Source organism: Lithobates pipiens, unplaced genomic scaffold (assembly GCF_037356315.1).
Source record: "Lithobates pipiens isolate NorthernLeopardFrog02 unplaced genomic scaffold, aLitPip1_a1.2 Scaffold_3, whole genome shotgun sequence".
Taxonomy (NCBI): domain Eukaryota; kingdom Metazoa; phylum Chordata; class Amphibia; order Anura; family Ranidae; genus Lithobates; species Lithobates pipiens.
This window is the reverse complement of record NW_027507790.1, coordinates 191,992,011-192,005,090: the sequence shown is the minus strand read 5'-3', so window position 1 is coordinate 192,005,090 and position 13,080 is coordinate 191,992,011. Positions and strand designations below refer to the sequence as shown.

At 42.0% G+C, this 13,080-nt stretch overlaps 1 protein-coding gene across 2 annotated transcripts in view; it reads right to left on the bottom strand.

The window, feature by feature from the left end:
- Positions 1-13,080, bottom strand: part of MAST4 (microtubule associated serine/threonine kinase family member 4) — an 831,319-nt gene that overhangs the window by 767,157 nt on the left and 51,082 nt on the right. The gene's annotated exons all lie outside the window — the stretch shown is intronic.

The window sequence follows — 13,080 nt, the reverse complement described above, 5'->3', positions numbered from 1 at the left end:
CCACGTAGGAAATTTTCCTTTTTTAATAGGATACTTTTGGGCAAAAACACATGTTGGGACTATTGAAATATTTTCTGGATGTGACCAACTCCTATACAGGAAAGAAAACCAGCGAAAGGACCAAGAAGGTCTCGGCTGGTTTGGGGGAACCTAAAAGCGGTTCTAAATTGCTGCACTTTTTCTTGCTGCCTTACCTGCAAGGCACAGGCATAATGTGCTAGTATGCATCATATAATAGCACATTATGTGACACTTACCTGAAAATGAAATGTTCCAATCGCTGGAGACAGCATTCATTTACACCCAGTCTTCCTTATGGGTTTGCGTCGCCGGCAATCCCATGCATGCACGGGGAGCCGCCAGTCACGGCACACTGCTCTGAAGAAAACGCACAGCTGTTCCTTCAGAGTGCATGCGCCAGTGACGTAACTGGCTACTAGGAAAGTAAATATCTCCTAAACGGTGCATGTTTAGGAGATATTTACACTCCTTATTAGGCAAGTCTTAATATAGGCTTACCCATTAGGTGAAACTTAAAGATGGAAGTTTACTTCCTCTTTAAGGGATCCCATACTGAATACATTTGGGGAGATTAACAACCACAGTGAGCAGAGGTTCATTAAGCGACACTTGGGGAATTTCCGCGGGCCAAGTAGATCCGCCAGAGGTGTGCCAATTTTAAAGTTGACTCTGACTCCAGTGGTTCCCAAATGATCTGAGAACTGTATGGCTAAGGTGCCGAAGATTGATAGAAGAATTTTCTTGGAATACCCACTTCCAGAGAAAGATGGAGGTAACCTCCATGTAGGAAGGCAAGCTTCTGCTCATGAACAAACTCTTAAACAATTTATTGGAATTTGACCCCGTGTGATATGGCAGCCTTTCGCTATGGACGAAGACATTCTCAAACTCCACTGAGCAGCACTCTTGCCAGAAGCTACACTAAGGGGTTTCGCCAAAAGGTAAAATACAAGTCTAGAACACAATACATCTAATATGAATTATTGTAACAAAACGAGAAATTAAACATATGCAATACCCCACTGATTCTAAAGGGAACATTAGAACAGCTGATGCAATAATAGTTTTAAAAATATTTTTAAAGCAAATAGCTGTCCTTGCCAATACAAACATACTGCAGGAAACTCCAGATTCTAGTTACCTTTTTTTGCAAACTTTCCCCAGCAGTTCTTAAGTCAATGGCTCTCAAGTCACTTATTAACACTTACTCCCAACATTACATTTTTTTTGTCACTGGAATTTCAGAGCAACTGTGCAGTATATGCAAGAACATGCATACAGCAGAATACGTTAACGGTAAATGGTTACAGTCCAACTCAGGCTACAGATAATGGAAAATAATGTTTTACAATAATATTCGAACTAAAAAGAAAGGAATTGTCCAACCCAACTTCCTACAGCCTGTGACTCCAATGGCAGCTTTATTAAAACATACAAAAAAAAAATAAAAAAAAAAAAAAAAAAAAAAAAACACACCCACACAAACATGTTATACTTACCTGCTCTGTGCAATGGTTTGGAATTCTGCATTAAAGTGCAAGCACTGAAAGCTGAAAATTGGCCTAGGCAGGAAGGGAGTGAAAGTGTCTGGTATTGAAGTGGTTAATATCAGCACAGCTGTGCAGGTCTCGTTATTTATTCATGAAGATTTGTGAATAAAACTACACATCACATCTACCACCACAGCAGTTTCCCATCTTCTTTAGCCATTCCTGGCAACACAGCCACTTCCTACTAGCTTTCCAGCAGTGGGGTCCTCTCAGGATCCAGAACAATGTAGTTCCATGAGGACATGATGAAGAGACAACTGGTAGGCACAGACTGCAGTGCCAGATCCACCAGTTGTCCCTCCCAGAAGCATTCTGGAAAGGGACATGGAAGGCAGATTTAGGCAAGGAAAAAAAAAAAGGGGGGGGGGGGGTTTGATAACAAAGGTGTCAGGTTAACAGCATTTGTAATGACATTTTTCTTGTATGTGTAATGCTTACGCAGATGGGATTATCTTGTTTGAATCTGAATATCGCCCAAACTACAAAATTGTTGAATTCCCCAGGGGGTCAAGTACATGTAACCTGTATTCTTCACTACCATGTTCACTAGAAGGCCCTAAAAGTAGTTTCCCAACAGACTGAACGATGGCATCTGATAGACAAATACACAATATATGCCAGTTAGTACACAGAGGAGAGGGGGGCAGTTGCTTCAGTACTAACTGTAGTCCCCCCATAGAAGCACCCATAAATTGGGCTTACACCTCGAGTGGAGCTGGCAGCCATCACAGACAAAGATGTGCATTTAGTACACAACAGGTCCTTTGTTGGATTTAACAATTTTGACATTTTGCAATAACTCCTTTGCATCTAATGGGCAAATCTTTATCGTAATTGGACTCTCTATATTATGTTGTATGCAATTGGACAAATCATATTTGAAGTTGATAGAGGAACGGGGTGAAGCTTAATGCTGTAATATTCAGGTGGACTAATGTTCAAAACAAAAACTTTTTAAAAGACCTCATATTGTTAACTACAGTCAGTAGATAAAGTTTGGGTTCCAAATAATGCACCAAGAATGAATTCAAATGAAAAAAAAAAAAGCCATGTGTTCAAGGTTGTGTACGAGAGATACGCAAGCCTATAAATATGGAAAGCACAGGACATTCACAAGTCCTCCCCTTGAAGGACCTAGGGTCAAACCTCTGCTCTCCAAGCAACAAACAGAACCATCATGCAGAAACTAACATTATAGCACTGCCTGGGGATCCGCTTTAAACTACTGAGGCTTCCACTGTAGATGGAATAGGAAACGGATACAATTTTTTTTTTTTTACTTCTCTTGCCAGTTATATGTGACCTAAAGCAAGCTGTTCTCTTCCTTGTGTCTGTACAAAAAACAAACAATATCATTTCCAGGACTTCATGTACTCAGGCACTCACAGTGAATATATAATGAAAATTAGGCAGCACATGAGCATAACAAGCTGTGGACATCCACAGCCTGAATATCAATTATATGACAGAATATAAGAACACAAATTATGTGTAGAAATAGGGGGGGGGGGGGAAATGTTCCACTATATTTAGGGTAGCCACCTTTAAAATGCTGGTCATACAATCTGCGAATTACATCTTGTTCCTAATTTACAAGACAAAATTTGCTTTGTGGTTGGCCCTCACCCACCCGATATACTAGAAAAAAAAAAAAAAAAAAAAAAAAAAAAAAAAGGAGAAGACACTAGACAGAAAACTTGGTCAAACAGCATCTGAATCCAACTAGAGGCAGCTGCAGCTCGGTATCCTGACAGCTAGCGCCAGCGACTGTTAAATACAAAAGCCCAGGAGCATGATTAATTTAGTCATGCTATATAGCATTGTATCGTTTGCTCCTCCCATGAACCTCCTAATTTAAGCCAGGTTTCTGCACTTCCTGTTTGCCAGGTTATAGTGCTCCCTCCAGCTAATATCTTGCTGCATGCATACCTGCTGCTGTCCTCATCTTCGCTACTACTAGTTATTGACCCTTGGCTTGTTTTTCAACTAAACTTCCACTTGACTCCACCCAGCTACTACTTGTAACTGGCCTTTGGCTTGTTTCCCCGACTATGCTTCTGCTCGATTCCTACCTGCTATATCCAGCTACCGGACCCTGGTTTGGTCACCTGCTGGTGGTGCGATCCTGTGGACCATGGCCTGGTACTAGCATACAGCAAAACCCATCTCCACCATCAGGAGCTCTAGTAAATACTGGCTAGTACTTTGACCCCATGCCTTGGGTGAACACGCATCCTATGCTAGAAGGCTGTGACCATATATTTTCTGCTGGCTCTCGACCGCTATAGCAATTGGCCTCTGAGCCTGATCCTAGACCAAGAAAGCAGGCAAAATCATGAAAAAATAAATGAAAAAAAAAAAAAAAAAAGTATTAGTGTATGGCCAGCCTTAATCCTAAAAATAGGATTTTTATACCAGCTTACCTGTAAAATACTTTTCTTGGAGTACATCATGGGACAAAGAGCCACAGTAGTTACTACATGGGTATATAGGCCACCTTCAGGTGATGGACACTGGCACACACAATACGGGAAGTTTATCCCTATATTACCCCTCCCCTTACCAGGAGTATAAAATATAAAATGCTAGGGAGGTAGCTGCGGCGCACACCAACTGCTATTACTACACCTGGTCCATGCAGGAAAAAAAGCAAAAGGTGTGACTAAATAAATACCTGTCCCCGTCCCCCAAAGGGCTTGAGTATAATACACAGATAAATGTGAAAAAATTCAAATGTGCAATATTAGAATATAAACAAACATACGCAACAGTATTAAAATATATAATAAATAAATATTATATATATATATATATATATATATATATATATATATATATATATATATATATATATATATATATATATATATATATATATATATATATATATATATATATATATATATATATATATATATATATATTATATATATATATATACTAAAGACCACAGGTTATGCTATTACAAAAGTGCTTGCGTGTTAGTGCAAAAAGCTATTCATTCAATGCTTCACACTTTATGCAGTGTTAGAAAAGTGCAAAGGTGCATTATGCAAATCACTGTTTGTGCTAATACGAAAGTGCTATGTGCTTATATAGATGCCAAAAACATAGGTGCCAAAAACATATAAACACAGTGCTTTATACTTTTGTTTCCATTGCAACACCTTTCTGGGTGTGAAATCGCAAAATGGAACAATTGCAATTATCGAATAAATAAGGCAATTCAAATGAATTCTGATCAGTCTAACAGCAAGAATTAATATCAGAAAGTTCCTCTATGTGTTAAGATCAAAGTGACAATGTGCTTCAGTGCTTGGTGGATTACTGGATTGCGACCGGTGCAATTTCCATGCAGTAAAACAATATTCCGCACTCACCAGCTCCCTTGCCCCTTAAGGGGTTAATGCGCCTCCACAGTGTAAGCCCCTGTGTTGCTATATAGAGCTGCTCCGGTTACCATCCAGTTATTTTCCTCATTGTAAATGAAAATGACACATACATAGTGTAATCCAGTTTAAAAGACAATTTTTATTACATGCAAAAGTTTCTACTCACATAGATGAAAAGATAAAACAGCGCCTCAGTATGTATGCTTGTTACAGTGTTCGTATTCACCGCCGCCGCCTTGTTAGAGAGAGTGTGTTCACCATAGGCGACGTCGTGGGCGTGGACTGTGGTGAATACGAACGCTGTAACAAGCATACATACTGAGGCGCTGTTTTATCTTTTCATCTATGTGAGTAGAAACTTTTGCATGTAATAAAAATTGGCTTTTAAACTGGATTACACTATGTGTGTGTCATTTTCATTTACAATGAGGAAAATAACTGGATGGTAACCGGAGCAGCTCTATATAGCGACACAGGGGCTTACACTGTGGAGGCGCATTAACCCCTTAAGGGGCAAGGGAGCTGGTGAGTGCGGAATATTGTTTTACTGCATGGAAATCGCACCGGTCGCAATCCAGTAATCCACCAAGCACTGAAGCACATTGTCACTTTGATCTTAACACATAGAGGAACTTTCTGATATTAATTCTTGCTGTTAGACTGATCAGAATTCATTTGAATTGCCTTATTTATTCGATAATTGCAATTGTTCCATTTTGCGATTTCACACCCAGAAAGGTGTTGCAATGGAAACAAAAGTATAAAGCACTGTGTTTATATGTTTTTGGCACCTATGTTTTTGGCATCTATATAAGCACATAGCACTTTCGTATTAGCACAAACAGTGATTTGCATAATGCACCTTTGCACTTTTCTAACACTGCATAAAGTGTGAAGCATTGAATGAATAGCTTTTTGCACTAACACGCAAGCACTTTTGTAATAGCATAACCTGTGGTCTTTAGAATATATATATGCATTTTTAATACTGTTACGTATGTTTATATTCTAATATTGCACATTTGCATTTTTTCACATTTATCTGTGTATATCATACTCAAGCCCTTTGGGGGGACAGGTATTTATTTAGTCACACCTTTTGGTTTTAAGATTGGTCCCTGCATGGACCAGGTGTAGTAATAGCAGTTGGTGTGCGCCGCAGCTACCTCCCTAGCATTTTATGTTTTCCCAACCTGCTCAGGTTGGTCATATAAGGTAGTGGCAGCCCCCTTTTCTTTAAACAAACTTCTTTATACGAATTTAACCTAACCCCCCTTTATTTTATTTTTTATATTTTTCCCCATTTACACAATCCAACGTTCATATATATTTTTTTTCACGTTTATCGTACATCACGGGACACAGAGCCATAGTAATTACTACATGGGACGTCCCATAGCAATGCTATTTGTGGGGGAGAGACACAACCCGCAGGGTGCCAACAGACTTGAGGACCTATACTGCTGCCTGCAGCACACTGCGCCCAAAGGCGATAGCCTCAAGCCTCTTTACATTCAACTGATAAAATCTGGTGAGCGTATGGACTGAAGACCAAGTTGTGGCTTTACAGATGTGAGCCATGGAGGCCTGGTGATGCACTGCCCAAGAAGCACTAACCAGTCTGATATAGTGTGCCTTGACTTAATAAAGGTGGAATTCTACCTTTTAAACCATAGGCCTGGATTATAAAAACATGCCCAATCCATCTAGAAATGGTGTATTTTGACGCTGCCCTTCCTTTCCTAGAAGCTTCTGGCAGCACAAATAAGACGTCAGTCTTTCGAACCTGAGCAGTCTTTAAATAGACCTTGACCACTCTTACCACATCAAGACAATGTAGTGACTTTTCTTCCCTAGAACATGGTTTTGGAAAAAGCAATGGAACAACAATATCTTGGTTTAGATGAAAACCTGAAAACACCTTAGGCAGAAAACCTGGAGGAGGACGCAACACACCCCTGTCCTCATGCATAACCAAATATGGCTCTTTACAGGAAAGAATTCCAAACCCCCCCTTGCTGAGGATATAGCAAAATCAGCAAACAACAATTTCCTTATCAGAAGGACTAAGGAAGTATGCTGTATCGGTTCAAAAGGATGTTTTTGCAACACTGACAAAACCAAAATTCAAGTCCCAAGGGTTCAAAGGAGATTTAACTGGCGGATTTATCCACATTACCCCTTGCATAAAACCATGGACCAAAGAATGCGAAGCACGCAGTCTTTGAAATAAAACTGATAAAGCTGAGACTTGGTCCTTAATAGTACTCAAGGCCAGCTTCATCTCTACCCCTAATTGTAGAAAGGCAAGAATCCTGCCTATGCTATACTTTTGAGGGTGCCAACCCTTGGGCTCACACCAGGAAACGTAAGCCCTCCAGGACACTATAATCTAGGATTCTTGAAGCTGGCTTCCTTGCATTAATCAAGGTAGAGACAACTGACCCGGATAGCCCACGTTTATTCAGAATGTGGGTTTCAATAACCAAGCCGTTAAATTTAGAGTTTGTAAAGGTAGGATGGAATATCGGCAGCTACGAAAGTAGGTCTGGATGAAGTGGAAAGGTCCACGGATCCCCCATCGCCATCTTTACGATCTCTGCATACCAGACTCTTTTGGGCCATGCTGGAGCTACAAGAATTACGCCTTTCTTTCCAGCTTGATCCCGCAAAGAAGTCATGGCAGTAACTGAATAGGGGGAAAATGCATAAATCAGTGAGAACTGATCCCATGTTGTTACCAAAGCATCTGTCCCACATGCGAGTGGATCCCTTGTCCTGCTGGACACAAAGTTGACCAACTTCATGTTGAACCTGGACACCAAAAGATCTACTTCCGGGATCCCCCATCTTTGGCAAACAACCCAAAAAATGTCAGGTTGCAGGGACCATTCCCCCGGGAATAACTGCTGGCGACTCAAGTAGCCCGTCTGCCAATTCTCTATTCCAGGAATGAAGACTTCCGATAGGTAAGGAACATTCCTTTCCACCCAAAGCGGAATGATTCACTTCTCTGAGCAGCATGACTCTTGGTGCCCTCTTGGTGACTGATATAGACTACAGCTGTGGCATTACCGGATTGGATTCTGACAGGACAACCCCATAACCCGAATGTCCAAGCCTTCAGAGCCAGACTGGCTGACTGAATCTCTAGGATGTTGATGGGCAAGGCTCTCTTTCAGTTCTGGACCAATGTCCCGGGACAGTTTTCCCTCTAGTACAGCTCTGAGGTTACCACTTTCCAGATAACTGGTATGAAAGATTTTCCCTTCAGCAGATTCTGGGTTACCGACCAGCAACTGAGGCTCTGGGACACCTTCAGGGACAACCACATTGGCAAATCCAGAGCTTGGACCTTTTTGTGCCAAGCGAGCAGGATAATGCTTTGCAACAGTCGAATAGAACTGGGCAAAGGGAACCGCTTCAAATGAAGCCACCATCATCCCTAACAAGCTCATGCAAAGGCGAATGGAGGGATCTCTCTTCGACCTGACCACTTGTACTAGCTCTTTTATGGCGCCGATCTTTGCCTGAGGCAAAAACACCCTTTTGTGGACTGTGTCTATGACCAGACCCAAGTACTCTAGCTTTTTTAGTGGTTTTAAAAAGGAGATTTCTCTAGGTTGAGAATCCAACCTAGGCTTTCCGGGTATCTGCATCTCGCATGCTTTGCGAGAAGTAGGGGGGGGTGGGGGAAAATCGGCCGATCCACCAGCAACAGATCGTCCAGGTATGCCAGGACTGTTATCCCCCCTGTGCCCTTAGTCTAGCTAGAGGTGGAGCCAGAACTTTAATACCCAGGGTGCTGTAGCCAGCCCGAAGGGTAAGGCCACAAGCTGAAAATGGTGCCGTTCTACCCCGAACCGCAGAAATCTTTGGTGATTGGGAAACATAGGTACATGCAGATATGCATCCCTGATGTCGATTAAAGAGGAAGTAAACCGCCGTAGACAGCGGTGGGTGTCTTCAGGTAAATATCTCCTAAACCGTGTAGGTTTAGGAGATATTTCTTGGACCTACAGGTAAGCCTTAATCTAGGCTTACCTGTAGGTCAAAGTGGTTTGTAAGGGTTTACAACCACTTTAATGCCAGAAACCACTGACCTGATCGACTCCATGCGAAATCTTCAGGTATTAATTCCGATTTTTGAGATCTAGAATTGGTCCGACATCTCCATTTGGTTATGAAGAGGTTTGAATAGAACCCGAAACCTTGCTCTTCAATGGGGATCTCCATGATCACCCCTTGAGACAGTAACCTGTCTGATGCCCAAAACAGAGATTGCCTTTTCCCTGGATCTTTGGGAACGTTTGATCTCAGAAAATGAGGTGATGGGAACTCTAGAAATTCCAATTTGTACCCTAGAGTTATAGTGCAGACGACCCATCTGTCCTGAATGTCCCGCAGGCAGAATTCTGAAAAATGCAGAAGTCTACCCCCCACCCTGGAGAGCGGAGGCACCCCATCATGAAGAGGCCTTGGAATTCTGTTTTGCAGGTTTCCCTCTGGACCCTGACGGAGGAGGCCGTCATGACTGCTTAGAAGCTGATTCCCCTGGAGAAGAAGTTAATTTAAATGAAGGGCGTTTATTTCTGCCTTTAACTGGGAAAAGCATACTTTTCCCACCATAAATCTTTTGGATGTATTTGTACAAATCATCCACAAATAGCCGATCCCCATGAAAAGGAAATCCAGTCAGGAGCCTCTTGCATGGTATCTCAGTTGACCAATGTTTCAACCATAGAAGCCTACGCATGTATACCAACACAAGGGCAAGGCGGGATGCCTGGTGAATAGAATCCTAAATGGCGTCAATGGCAAAACATAAACGCCCTTGGCAGTTCAGCCAATTCCTGGACCTGTTGAGCATGAATCTCCTTAATCTCATTTAAACTGGTCCTTTAGGGATTGACAAACACCAATTGCAGCGACAGCAGGCTGAGTCACTGCACCTGCCAAAGAAAAAAGGATTTTAAACAGGAATTCCATTTCTTATCTGTTGGATCCTTAAGCATTTGAGCATTGTCTACAGGACAAGATAAACTTTTATTCACACCAGCTACAGTGGCATCCATCGTGGAACACTCCATTTGGTGAATTTTTCCTCCATGGTGTAAAGAACTGAATCTTTTAAGATGGAGGAAATGCTTATCTGGGTGATCCCATTCAGCATACATAAGTTGCTCCAGTAATGCATGGATAGGAAAGGCTTGCAAAGTGAGGAGTTTTTAGAGAACCCAAGGCAGAAACTGAACTGTCGACTGACTCCGTTAAAGGCAGCTTGAAAGCGGACCGGACCATCTCTGTAAGACTATCAACAAGTTCTCATATTTTGAGGCTGAAAATGGTTCTTCCACAGTTGATTCCTCAGAATAGGAATCATTAGATTGTCTTTCCTCCTGATCCTCTGAGGGTAACCCATCTTCCCCCATCCACTGCTGCCCTGATAGAGAACCTAAGCCGGGGAGGGGAATCTACCACGCTTTCTTTCCCTTTGAATGGAAGATGCAATTAAGGCTGCTAATTTTTCCTCTAGACCCAGCAGGGTGGAGGAAAAGGTATCTTCAGTCACATGAGCTGAGATGCTAGAAGCAGCTGTAACACCTACAGGACACAATGGCTCACCCAGCTAGCCAGTTCTGGTACTTCAGGGGAAGAAGACAATGTGGAGGCATGACTAGAATCCAACACTTGAGGGCAATGTTTTAGGTGCCTTTTTCAAGGTTTTTGTACCATCCTTTTTTGGAAGGCATAGTCCTAAGCACAAAAGCAGAGGTACTTAAATAAATGCACTACTTGCTGAGCCATAATCCAGCAAAAACAAAATGCCGCCATTAAAGCTCAGCCTGGTGCAGAGTAAAATGTATTCCACCTCTATTGGGAATGCCTGAATGCAACCCTTACGTGCCACCACCGCTCCTGTGGATCAGACAGCCTTAGGCTGAGAAGAGTTTGTTTGACTGGGTTAAGCGTCGCTACGCATGCACTGTGTGAGCCTTGTGGACGCTACATCCCACCCATGGCGCCGTGCTCTGCTACGCCCACCTCAACCCAACCCTTCTCTATGTTAAAACATAATGGAGCCCCCACGTGCGTCATTCGGGTCTGGTGGATCCAGTGAAAGGGGGGGGGGGCGTTTTATATATCAAAACCACAAAACCACAATATCAAAACCACAGGGGAAGCAGCTGCATTACAGTTTCTAGGCTTCTTCCCTTACCTTATCCTCGACCGCAGGATTTCTGCTGATACCAGACAGAGCCAACCTTCACCTCTCACAGCAGGCTGCGTTTAGTAAACCTTCAAGGACTTGGTCCCTTTTTATAGAGGTTCCACTCCCTTGGACCTGTATAGCACCCTTCTACAAAAGGTTATGGTAATGTGAGCATGACCAAAGCACTGGGTCCCCGGATCCAGCCCTCCAAAAGAGACATTACAGGCGAAACCTCGTTCTTATGCGAGGCTCAGGTACCATCCACCTTAGCCTCAGTGGCACTTTGGATGGATCCGGTCTGTAGAGGCCGTTTCAATCCAGTAAGGATCATCCAGCAGAGCTCCTCAGAGCACAACTACACTCGTGACCAACACCTTAGACATTGGCGAAAAAAGGTACTTCTGGTAAAGGGAGGGGTTATATAGGGGATGAACTTCCTGTATTGGGTGTGCCAGTGTCCATCACCTGAAGGTGGCCTATATACCCATGTAGGAATTACTATGGCCCTGTGTCCCGTGATGTACCATAAAAGAAACAAAGTTTCAATATATTTCAACCTATCGGTTCCTAGATGTGGTGGCAGCATTAGTTTTCCCTTTCAAGCTTTTTACTTGCCTTTTAATTTCACCCAGTGATCCTGCCTGTATGTTGTCACCCTAAACTACAATCATCTATCTCTGTCCTTATCTACTCTACACCAGAGGAGGCGTTTGTAGCTAACAGAACAGTTTTTTTTTTTTTTTGCAGACAGCTCCAGGGTTAAAATCGAGAAGAATGGAATTGTGCTTAGGGAGAACTGTTCAGTTCAATGCATAATAGGCCTCATGTAAAAGACGGAAAAAAAAAATAAATAAAAGAAGGGGGAAGAGAAGAAGTACGCAACAGCGGTGCCCATAGCAACCAAATTCTAGCTGTCTTTTTAGAGCAGTTTAAAGAGCACTTATAGTTTTGGAGAAAACAATACACTGTAAAAAGGAGAAGGTAAAATAGTTAAGGGCTGTCTCCACAGAATGCTTCTCCACTTTCCGTCTCAGCTAAGGCTGGCCTCTCATACAGTTAAACATTTCTGGTGTATGGAACACTTATTGGGCTCCGATGTCTGTCTTCGCTGTGTGGCCTCCTCGGTGCTGCACACACTCTTCTTGAAGATGTTCAATATTGGTCCTGGGTCCTCAAACACATGCGTGCCATGATCTCTATTCATAATAAATGAAAGTCTATTCTCTCCTCATCCCAGGGGAATTCCCATCTCTGTTCGCGGAATGGCAGGCGGTACTCCAGGAAGCAACAAGCTTTAGATCACAAAGCAGGTACTACATTTTGCAGCATCCTACATTACTGGTTTAGAACAAAAAAAATAAAAAAAATTAAAAAAAAAAAAAAACACACACACACAAAAATACTACAGTCACTCCAATGCGAAAGGTAAATCTCCATAAAATGTAACATTTAGACAACATGCACAGAAATATAATTTGAAATATGCTGCCATATATGCTTCCAATGTCGCTATGGTATTTAGAAGGGCATGAAAAGTAAACTTATTCCCTTTGCTAGAATCATAATTTATTCTAGCCACTGGAACAAAATTTACATACAAGAGCACATATTTATGCACATTTAGGAGGTCTTGACTCGTACAAATTATGGTAGCACACTCCTCTCTAAACACAGGTTTGAGATTTCTTTTTTCACACCCCCAAACACTGCTCTAAAATATGCCTTTAAATGTACATATGCATATTAAATGACCTACAGTTGCTTTAAAGGGCAAAAAAAAAAAAAAAAAAAAAACAGACACACACACAAACTTTCTCTTTCTATAGGCTGAATTCACAAACCTTTCCACAAGGCTAAAACCCTAGTACACACAATAAAGATGAAAAAATACTGCTTTCAAAGT